Source organism: Harmonia axyridis, chromosome X (assembly GCF_914767665.1).
Source record: "Harmonia axyridis chromosome X, icHarAxyr1.1, whole genome shotgun sequence".
Lineage (NCBI taxonomy): Eukaryota > Metazoa > Arthropoda > Insecta > Coleoptera > Coccinellidae > Harmonia > Harmonia axyridis.
The window spans coordinates 29,956,409-29,968,908 of NC_059508.1; positions in this window are offsets into that span (position 1 = coordinate 29,956,409).

Below are 12,500 nucleotides of genomic sequence, written 5' to 3' on the forward strand. Positions count from 1 at the left end.
CCCAAGATGCACACGATAATTTTAGCTGACTTCATGCCGAAAAGTCGGTTCACGTCATGCATCGGTATCTTAAATCGCGCCGTAAAGTCGTTCACGTCATGCATCGGTATCTTAAATCGCGCCGAAAAGTCGGCTCACGTCATGCATCGGCGTCTTTTTTTTGTGCCACCGATGCATGACGTGAACGACTTTTCGGCTCGATTTAAGATACCGATGCATGACGTGAACGACTTTACGGCGCGATTTAAGATACCGATGCATGACGTGAACGACTTTTCGGCGCGATTTAAGATACCGATGCATGACGTGAACGACTTTACGGCGCGATTTAAAGCTATACCGATGCATGACGTAAACAAGATCACACCGATGCAGCACGTTAACATTAAAGCCCGCCTAATCCGATCGATGGAGGCCGTCTCGAGTGTCCAACTTGCTCACAAGAGCCGAGAAACAAACCGATGCATCACGTAGACAAGATCGTACCGAATGTTAACACAATCCAAAAGGAAATAATCTTAGATGAATATCGATTCTGATTATTGATTTTTCTTTCGCGATATTGATAGAAGACATCTGAATGAATTTCGAATTAATTCCGAAATCAAAAAAATATTTTCAATAAATTTTTTTTCTAGAGTACCTCGGTCTTTTCTATTTTTTTTCCAAGTTTCGTACGTCAATCAACATACATCCCAGAAAAAATCATCTCTCTAACTATCCTGGTTCAAAAGTTGTATCGGAACTTTTCACGTCGAAAAAGAACATAGGCGAAAAAGGACGTGAACATTATTCCTTATAAAAATCAAACCCGACCATGGATTTTGATTCTGATTGTTGATTATCGCTATTAGAACACATTAGGAGGCAACCAAATCAAATTTGAGAAAATTCCACAATCAGAAAATTTTTTTCGAAAAAAAAAAAAAAATTCGAGAACACCTCGGTCATGGCAAGTTATTTCCCACAATCCATTCCCCAATCAACGTACATCCCAGAAAAAATCATCTCTCTAACTATCCTAGTTCAAAAGTTGTATCGGAACATTTTCACGTCGAAAATATATCTCTAAGTCCAGACCGATGCACCACGTAATCTCGGGCAGACCGATGCACAACGTAAATGACGATCGGGACCGGGGCGATCGGTCGTATCTGACACCGCCGGCTCGGTTCTAACATCGTCAATGAGTCGGGGTTGTAAAAAAGGACGTGAACATTTTTCCTTATAAAAATCAAACCCGACCATGGATTTTGATTCTGATTGTTGATTATCGCTACTAGAACATATAAGGAGGCAACCAAATCAAATTTGAGAAAATTCCACGATCAGAAAATTTTTTTCGAAAAAAAAAAAAAATCGTAATCACCTCGGTCATGGCGAGTTATTTTCCGTATTTCATTCCACAATCAACGTACAACATAGAAGAAATCATCTCTCTAACTATCCTGGTTCAAAAGTTGTATCGGAACATTTCACGTCGTAATATCTCGCCAAGTCCAGACCTCGGCGATAGGTAGTATCTGACACCGTCCGCTCGGGACTGACATCGACTTGGACTCGGGCTGATGATGGGGAGGCGTTTAAGGACGTGAACATTTTTCCTTATAAAAATTAAAGTCGACAATGAATATTGATTCTGATTACTGATTTACGCTTTAAAAACACATTAGAAGGCAACCAAATCGAATTTGAGGAAATTCCACGATCAGAAAATTTTTTTCGAAAAAAAAAAAAATCCGAAAAATATTTTTCGATTCCGATTACTGATTTACTCTTTTAAAACACATTAGGAGGCAACCAAATCAAATTTGAGAAAATTCCACAATCAGAAAATTTTTTTCGAAAAAAAAAAAAATTCGAGGACACCTCGGTCATGGCAAGTTATTTCCCACAATCCATTCCCCGATCCACGTACATCCCAGAAAAAATCATCTCTCTAACTATCCTGGTTCAAAAGTTGTATCGGAACATTTTCACGTCGAAAATATATCTCTAAGTCCAAACCGATGCACCACGTAAACTAGGGCAGACCGATGCACCACGTAATATCGGGCAGACCGATGCAGAACGTAAACTCGATCATACCGATGCTTCACGTAATCTCGATCTTACCGATGCACCACGTAAACAAGGGCAGACCGATGCAGAACGTAAAGTAGATCTTACCGATGCACCACGTAATCTCGATCTTACCGATGCACCACGTAATCTCCATCTTACCGATGCACCACGTGAACTGGATCTTACCGATGCAGAACGTGAATTGGATCTTACCGATGCAGAACGTGAATTGGATCTTACCGATGCACCACGTAAACTCGATCATACCGATGCACCACGTAATCTCGGGCAGACCGATGCACAACGTAAATGACGATCGGGACCGGGGCGATCGGTCGTATCTGACACCGCCGGCTCGGTTCTAACATCGTCAATGAGTCGGGGTTGTAAAAAAGGACGTGAACATTTTTCCTTATAAAAATCAAACCCGACCATGGATTTTGATTCTGATTGTTGATTATCGCTACTAGAACATATAAGGAGGCAACCAAATCAAATTTGAGAAAATTCCACGATCAGAAAATTTTTTTCGAAAAAAAAAAAAAATCGTAATCACCTCGGTCATGGCGAGTTATTTTCCGTATTTCATTCCACAATCAACGTACAACATAGAAGAAATCATCTCTCTAACTATCCTGGTTCAAAAGTTGTATCGGAACATTTCACGTCGTAATATCTCGCCAAGTCCAGACCTCGGCGATAGGTAGTATCTGACACCGTCCGCTCGGGACTGACATCGACTTGGACTCGGGCTGATGATGGGGAGGCGTTTAAGGACGTGAACATTTTTCCTTATAAAAATTAAAGTCGACAATGAATATTGATTCTGATTACTGATTTACGCTTTAAAAACACATTAGAAGGCAACCAAATCGAATTTGAGGAAATTCCACGATCAGAAAATTTTTTTCGAAAAAAAAAAAAATCCGAAAAATATTTTTCGATTCCGATTACTGATTTACTCTTTTAGAACACATTAGGAGGCAACCAAATCAAATTTGAGAAAATTCCACAATCAGAAAATTTTTTTCGAAAAAAAAAAAAATTCGAGGACACCTCGGTCATGGCAAGTTATTTCCCACAATCCATTCCCCGATCCACGTACATCCCAGAAAAAATCATCTCTCTAACTATCCTGGTTCAAAAGTTGTATCGGAACATTTTCACGTCGAAAATATATCTCTAAGTCCAAACCGATGCACCACGTAAACTAGGGCAGACCGATGCACCACGTAAAGTGGATCTTACCGATGCAGAACGTGAATTGGATCTTACCGATGCACCACGTAAACTCGATCTTACCGATGCACCACGTAATCTCAATCTTACCGATGCACCACGTGAACTGGATCTTACCGATGCAGAACGTGAATTGGATCTTACCGATGCACCACGTAAACTCGATCTTACCGATGCACCACGTAATCTCGATCTTACCGATGCACCACGTGAACTGGATCTTACCGATGCAGAACGTGAATTGGATCTTACCGATGCACCACGTAAACTCGATCTTACCGATGCACCACGTAATCTCAATCTTACCGATGCACCACGTGAACTGGATCTTACCGATGCAGAACGTGAATTGGATCTTACCGATGCACCACGTAAACTCGATCTTACCGATGCACCACGTAATCTCAATCTTACCGATGCACCACGTGAACTGGATCTTACCGATGCAGAACGTGAATTGGATCTTACCGATGCACCACGTAAACTCGATCTTACCGATGCACCACGTAATCTCGATCTTACCGATGCACCACGTGAACTGGATCTTACCGATGCAGAACGTGAATTGGATCTTACCGATGCACCACGTAAACTCGATCTTACCGATGCACCACGTAATCTCAATCTTACCGATGCATCACGTAATCTCGATCTTACCGATGCAGAACGTAAACTCGATCATACCGATGCACCACGTTATCTCGGCAGACCGATGCAGAACGTAAAAAAAAAGCTTACAGCACGCGGTGTTCCCAAGCGGTCACCCATCCAAGTACTAACCGCGCCCGACGCTGCTTGGCTTCAGTGTTCAAATTCAAATTCAAATTCAAATGGTCTTTATTTGTCTTTGTGATAGTTACAGATATGTGCCTATATAGGCCATGTTAATCAACAATAAGGGTTTATATACAGTTCCTACCAGATAATTCTGGTATTATCAGTTACATTTCATATACATATAATAAAAAATTTTTAAGTAATTTCAGGGTGTTTGGGAATTTTTGTTTGATATCGTATATTTATTTATTTTATTATAATAGGGGATTTTCAGGAAAAATTTAGGAATAAAAAACCTGATATAAGTAATTTGGGGGGGGATGGGGGGTGGGTTGGGGATATATATACAGTTATGTACAGTTTTATCATTTACAAATTTTTATATACAATTTTATATACATGTCTGGGAAGGGGTTCCCGTTATGCTAAACGGCGATTCTCAATTCAGCTAACGGCCGCCATTTGCTAGTCGTGGCCAGTCCCCATTTCTCGTAGCACCGTTCGTGTCGCTGTTGGGTCTAGTACCCGTAGGACCGATTGGTTGTTACGATAACAGGGCGATGGATACGCCATTCGCATTGGCTGCCGCTACCTTTCGTTGTGATTCGTCGTCAAGACATATTTTTCAAAATGTCGGTATGTGACATGGCCGGTCTTGGAAGATGGCGGTTTTCATAGGGGTTTTTGGGTGTTTGGGGTGGGTTTTTAGGGAGGTTTAAGGAATATGGGAAGGAATTGGTACGGGAGGGGGTGAGGGGATGCGTGGAGTCGCGTTTTCGTAATTTGTCTTGTCAGTGCGTTGGATTTACACTGGAATTCGTAGAAATCGCTAGATACTTTGTTTAGGTACTCGCGGATGGTTGGAATATCCGCGAGTTCATGTAGTTTGGATATCCTAGTGTAATACGGCTTGCTCAAGGCCAATCTTAGGATTTTGTTTTGAAGGTTTTGAATGGGCCTTATTGGAAAGGGCCTAAGGTGACAAAATGCCGGCGCAGCGTATGTGACTACTGGCCGGATGTATGTTTTGTAAATGAGCAATTTGTTTTTTTCATTCAGCATACTTTTACTGCACAATAGAGGATGCAGTATCTTTTTGATGGCGTATCCTTTATGGATTTGTGCTTTGATATGGCGGTGGAAATTTAGCCTTTCGTCCAATTCAATGCCCAGGTACTTAACGGAGCTTTTTGGAACAATTTCCGTATTATTGATTTTTAATTTGTCTAAGATTACTTTTTCATTCCGTCTTCTGCTAAACACGATCTGCTCTGCTTTGGTCTCATTCAGTTTTATTTTCCATCTGTCGAAGTAATTGATAAGTACTTCGAGATGGTTTTTCAGCTCGCGATTGGCGTCTTCAGCGCTGGATGAGTGGGCATATATGGCCGTGTCATCCGCGAAGAGGGCGATTTTTGTTTTGTTATGTTTCGGGATATCCTGGACGTAGATATTGAATAATCTAGGTCCAAGGACTGATCCCTGCACAATTCCTGCTTTTATATTTTTGGGCGCGGATGTTTCATTCCCTACGCGTACTATGAATTTTCTGTTATTGAGATATGAGTAAATGGTCTTTATGAGGAATTTCGGGAATTTAAGTTTTATTAATTTGTAGGTCAGCCCCTCTATCCAAACTTTGTCGAACGCCTTTTCGATGTCGAGGAGGAGCATGACCGTGTGGTTTTTATTATTGAAACTATTTATTACGTCGACTACGATTCGGCAGATTTGCTGTGTCGAGCTGTGTTTTTCCTTGAAGCCAAATTGATGGTCATCGCGAATTTTATTGTTTTTCATTACATGTTTTATTTTTCCTAACAGGATTTTCTCGGTCAGCTTGCTGAGGTTAGACAGTAGACTGATCGGACGGTAGTTGCCGGGAGAAGTTGTGACTTTCCCGGCTTTGGGGATAGGGGTTACTACTGCTGTTTTCCAACAGCTAGGCCAGTGTTGAAATTTGAATACAGCGTTTATGATGTAGTTCAGTTGAACTATGGCCTTTCTGGATAGGTTCCGGATCAGTCTATTGTCCACTTCGTCCTTTCCTGGCGCTTTGTTTAGTGGAAGCTTTTTAATTTCGTCCCGTATTTCCGATGGATTTGTTAATAGATGATTTTCGGGCTTTACGAAGCGGTTCGAATTTATAAAGTCTTCCACTCTTTTCCGTATGTCTGCTTGTTCTGGACTATCGGTCTGGGATATGTGGTGAGCGGTTTCGAAGTTTTCCGCAAGTACGTCCGCTTTTTCTTTATCGGTGATGTAATTCGCGGAATTTTGGACCAAGATGGGAACTTGGGAGAATTTTTGAATACTGGATTTGACTGTTTTCCAGAGATCTTTGTTATTAGAATTTAGCCTGGAGATTTTCTGTTCCCATCTTTCGTTCTGGAAAATTTTTATGTGGTTTCGGATTTCGCGGGTGTATGAGTTTAAGAGTGTTTTATCGACTTGTCTTTGGTGGGATTGCCACCTTTTTCTGATTTTATTCCTGAACTTGATCAAGTCGATAATATGGGCTGGTAGTTTTTCTGCTACTTCAGCTCTCGGTTTTTTGGAAATTGTTTTATCGCGGGCGTACTTGAGGGCCTTCGTAAACTTTTCAATTTCCCGTTCGATGTCGGAAGCAGTTTCGATTTTATTGTTGATAGTTATTTTACTATCTAATATTGTACGAAATTTTGCCCAATCAGCGTTCGAATAGTCGTACACTAATTTTGTTGGGTTTCTTTCGCTGCTATAATTGACCGAGAAGATCACTGGATTATGATCGGACCCTAACTGACAACTCGCGTCCGGGATACTATTCAAGTTAATATTCTTAGTGAGTATTAAATCGATAGTACTCGGAGCTTTTCCATTGTCTGGAAAATGAGTGTGTCCGTTAGGGATGTTCAAAATTACGTCATCATTAGCTTCAAGGAAACTGAATAGACGATTTCCGTTGGTGTTTCTGCAGTTGCAGTTCCATTCTTCGTGTTTAGCATTTAGATCGCCTAGAACTATTACTTTATTTTTCCTAGAAAATAGGAATCTTAGGCAGTTGGTACTGAATTTGCGACTGGGGCTATTATACACCGCCGTTATGATTAAGTTGCCATCAATCTGGACGCTAGCGTTCTCTATTGTGCAGTTGATGGTAGGCAAAATGGTGGATGCGATAATGTTCTTAACTAGTATAGCGATTCCACCGAATCCAGAGTTGTCTTGTCTGTCTTGCCTATATGTCTGGTATCCTTTAATGAAAAATTTGTGGTTGTTTTTCAGTTTTGTCTCGTTGATAGTCAGTATGTCTATTTGGTTGTAATTTAGAAAATTGGAGATCTCCAGGAATTTTTGGGAGACTCCATTCGCGTTCCAAGTCGCGATTTTTAATGACTTAGTCATTTAAATTGAGGAAGAATTCCAGTATGACGTACTTTCTTTCGGCGGGGCTTGCATTTTGCAGCTGCTGGTTGAGTCTTTTGACGTCTGTCAGTAGTTGTCGTATGTCCACGTATTGATTAAGTCTGTTGAACTCGCTTTTCAGCTCGTAAAACGCGTTTTGGAAGTTATTTGTGTTGTTTGTGTCATGAGTTTTGTTTGTGGGGGGGGAAGTGGGGGTTTTGGGGGTGGTTTGGGGGTTGGCCATGCCACTTACCGGTTTTTGTTTGGCCTCTTGGGCCTTTCTCCTTTCTTCCCAGACATTCACGGCCGGGATTGGAGCTTCGCGGTAAACTTTGGGGGCGGCAGGGGCGGCGGTTTTGGCGTTCCTCGCCCTGCGGTTGCAGATGTTCACGTAAATCGCGCACTCGGTACTGTTTGCGGGGTGACTCCCGAAACAGTTCGCGCACTTTGCCGGCGTATTCATTGTTTTTGGGCACTCGCGAGTCGCGTGATTTTCCGCGCACTTGAGGCAGTTTGGGGTCCTATGGCAGTTGGCCGTGGCATGTCCCCACATCTGGCAGTTGTGACATTGGATTACTTCCCTTTTTGTGTAGTACTTGTTCCACCGAACGGCTGTATAATTAATAACGCGGACTTCCTTCTGTATTTTCCGGAGCGTTATCGTATTTCCGGTGACGACCATGTACGCCGGTGATTTCGTTGCTTTTAGTTTGTGGATTTCCACAACCGGAATTCCTAGTTCCTGGAGTTCAGTTTTAATCTCTTCCAGGTCTGGATCAGAATCCAGTCCCCTCAGCGTAAATGCATGGGTTTTTTCTTCCCTTGGGGTGTAGGTGTGGTATTTCACGTCGTTTTCATCAAAATATTTTTCTAGTTTCTTTCTGTCTTCTACCGTCTCGGTGTAGACGGTGGAGTTCATGGCACTGTATTTAATATAAAATTTGCCATTTATAACTTTCGTTATGTCGGCCACCGTTTTGTTATGTTTTTTGAAAACGCCGTTGACCACTATTGGCGGGGGTTTCCGTTGATTTTTTCTAATTTCAACGGTTGCTGCATTGACTTCTACCTCATTTGGATTGAGGTAGTTAAATTTATTTTTGATTTCTACAGGGATTGTCTTTTTGTCCTTCCTTTTCCTGATAGATGTTGTTGGATGCGTGAAGCTTGGGTTTTCCACATCTCCAACTCGACTTCTCTTTTTGGCGACTCTCGGGGGGTCAGTTTCATTATCAGATGAATCTGAAGGGAGTTTCATTTCCTGGTCGTCCATCATTTTAATAAAGTTCTGATAAAATTTTTGAAATTCCTTTCAAAAAGGAATTCAAAAGCGGTCGGTTTCACGCGAAACTCGGCCGTTTCAGGGCCTTTCGGACCCGAGCAGGTAAAATTTCGTCACTCACTCAGTCTATTCTTGGCTCTGGAATGCGGCTTGGCGCCGTCTGGTCTAACACAACGGTCACTTTCACAGGTCAGTTTTAACGTTCACAAATTCCACAACTATCTCTACGGAGCGATTTTGGGTATAACCTCTCAGCACAGTGTTCTGACGAGAACTGGCAATTTCAGCGTGGTATGGCCGTAAACAACAAATATAGCGATATTTTCTATGATATCTCACTTTTTGGGAGCGGAAAGGACGTGAACGTTTTTCCTTATAAAAAATGAAATAACTTTTGGATATTAATTCTGATTGTTGATTTAAGTTTTAAGAACACATTAGGACATATCTCAATGAAATTTGAGGGATTTCCGAAATCGAAAAATATTTTTCGAAAAAAAAAAAAAATCCCAGAAGACCTCGGTCATCTCAAGTTTATTTCCATATTCTATTACACAATCAACGTACATCACAAAAGGAACCATCTCTCTAACTATCACAGTTAAATTTTTGTATCGGAACATTTCACGTCGGAATATCTCGCTAAGTCCAGACCGGGGAGATCGGTCGCATTTGACACCGTCCGCTCCGGTCTAACATCGTCTTGGAGTCGGGGTAACGATGGAGAGGCGTTTAAGGACGTGAACATTTTTCCTTATAAAAATTAAAGTCGACAATGAATATTGATTCTGATTACTGATTTACTCTTTTAGTACACATTAGAAGGCAACGCAATCAGATTTGAGGAAATTTCAAGATCAGAAAATTTTTTTCGAAAAAAAAAAAAATTCAAGAACACCTGGGTCATGGCAAGTTATTTCCCACAATCCATTCCACAATCAACGTACAACATAGAAGAAATCATCTCTCTAACTATCCTGGTTCAAAAGTTGTATCGGAACATTTCACGTCGAAATACCTCGCCAAGTCCAGACCGGGGCGATAGGTAGTATCTGACACCGTCCGCTCGGGACTGACATCGACTTGGACTCGGGCTAATGATGGGGAGGCGTTTAAGGACGTGAACATTTTTCCTTATAAAAATTAAAGTCGACAATGAATATTGATTCTGATTACTGATTTACGCTTTAAAAACACATTAGAAGGCAACCAAATCAAATTTGAGGAAATTCCAAAATCAGAAAATTTTTTTTAAAAAAAAAAAAAATCCGAAAAATATTTTTCGATTCTGATTACTGATTTACTCTTTTAGAACACATTAGAAGGCAACGAAATCAAATTTGAGTGAAATCCAAAATCAGAAAATATTTTTCGAAAAAAAAAAAAAATTCGAGAACACCTCGGTCATGGCAAGTTATTTTCCACAATCCATTCCCCAATCAACGTACATCCCAGAAAAAATCATCTCTCTAACTATCCTGGTTCAAAAGTTGTATCGGAACATTTTCACGTCGAAAATATATCTCAGAGTCCAGACCGATGCAGAACGTAAACTCGATCATACCGATGCTTCACGTAATCTCGATCTTACCGATGCACAACGTAAACTAGATCACACCGATGCAGAACGTAAACTCGATCATACCGATGCACCACGTAAACTCAGGCAGACCGATGCAGAACGTGAACTCGATCTTACCGATGCACCACGTAATCTCGATCTTACCGATGCACCACGTAAACTCGGGCAGACCGATGCAGAACGTGAACTCGATCTTACCGATGCACCACGTAAACTAGGGCTGACCGATGCATCACGTAAACGACGATCGAGAGGCGCGAAAGGACGTGAACGTTTTTCATTATAAAAATTGAAATAAATGATAAATAATGATTCTGATTGTTGATTATCATTTTTAATAAGCATTAGGAGGCAACCAAATGAAATTTGAGGAAATTCCGATAATAGAAAATTTTTTCGAAAAAAAAAAAAAATTCATGAAATCCTCGGTCATCGCAAAATATTTACCATATTCTGTTCGATAATCAACGTATATTTAAGAAGGAATCATATCTGTATCTATCTTGGTTCAAATTTTGTATCGGAACATTTTGACCAAAGTCCGAGCTTCGGCCGAAACAGACACCGCTGACCTGGCCTATCGATCGACCGAGAGTCGGGGATAGAGCGTAAGTGTTGTCTGGAGGGGAACCCTGTGCTCTCCTGACATATATAGGGAAGGTGGTCGCGTTGGGCGATGCAGAACGTTTGGATCGGGAATTATATTTTTGGTTCAGCTATTGGAATATGGTTTATTGTTGGTATATATTGGCGAAATAACGTTCTTACTGACTGGGGATATTCATAAAAATGAGTCCGGAGATTTTCAGATCGAAGTCCGAGTGATCCGACTTGGAAGGCGTGTTGGGTGGGTCGAGATGGCTTAGATAGATCAGACGAGGCGGGCTAAGTGTTGACGTCATGCATCGGTCCATTTTCAGATTGAGTCCGAGTAATCCGACTTTGAAAGAGTGTTGGGTGCGTCGAGACTGTTTAGATAGATCGGACGAGGCGGACTAGGTGTTAACGACATGCATCGGTATATTTTCTGATCGGAGTCCGAAGAAATCGGCCCTAGTAGGCGCAGCGGACGGTCGAGACGGCCTCGGTGGGTCGGATCGATCGGGAAAAGTTTGCTAAATCGTGTCTGGAGGGGAACCTTGGGTTCTCCTGACATATATAGGGGATAAGGTTTGGGTGAACGATTCTTCACGTAAAAGTTGAGTAATTTATTTTTCGATAAGCTTTTGGATATTGATGAGAAGTATATGTATATCTTCGATTAAAAGAATTCTTACCGTCTCCATGTATCTTATATTAGATATATAAGAATAGTTAACGTGATGCATCGGCCGATTTCCGGATCGGAGTTCGAGAGATGCGACTTTCGATGCGCGATGGGTGGTTCGAGACGGCCTAGATCGATCGGACGAGGCGGACTAGGTGTTAACGACATGCATCGGCGGATTTTCTGATCGGAGTCCGAAGAAATCAGCTCTAGTAGGCGCGGCGAACGGTCGAAACGGCCTCGATCGATCGGACGAGGCGGACTAGGTGTTAACGACATGCATCGGCGGATTTTTCTGATCGGAGTCCGAAGAAATCAGCTCTAGTAGGCGCGGCGAACGGTCGAAACGGCCTCGGTGGGTCGGATCGATCGGGAAAAGTTTGCTAAATCGTGTCTGGAGGGGAATCCGGGGTTCTCCTGACATATATAGAAGGGGTGGAGAATGGGTCCTGTCCTAGACTGTTTGGAGTTCTTTTTAGGATGATATTCAGTTGGTAAGTGGTAGACCCGAATCCGACCTCGGCGTTTGGGTACTGGCAAGGTGTGTTGGTTTCGGCTTTCGCATCTTGGGTCGCTTTCGTCAACCTCATGCAGCGAGGTCGCGGTCCGCTTCGTCTCTTTGTAGTCGAATGGCCTTTAAGCGACCAACCTTAAAATCGTGATCCTCTGCCCGTTGCGGGTTATGTTCACAAAAAATTTGCAACCACTCAATTCGTTCCGAGCGACAAATATTGTTGAATCTCGAATCACCGTGTCGTTATATTCACATGTATAGCGAAGGGTCGAGATGGAATGTGTATAAGAAATTAGTTGATAGCCGGGGGTTCGTATTATATATGGACGCCTTGGCGAGGGATTGTTTCTAGAAACTTTCTCATTTTTGATCGGTGTTTTGTCCGAGA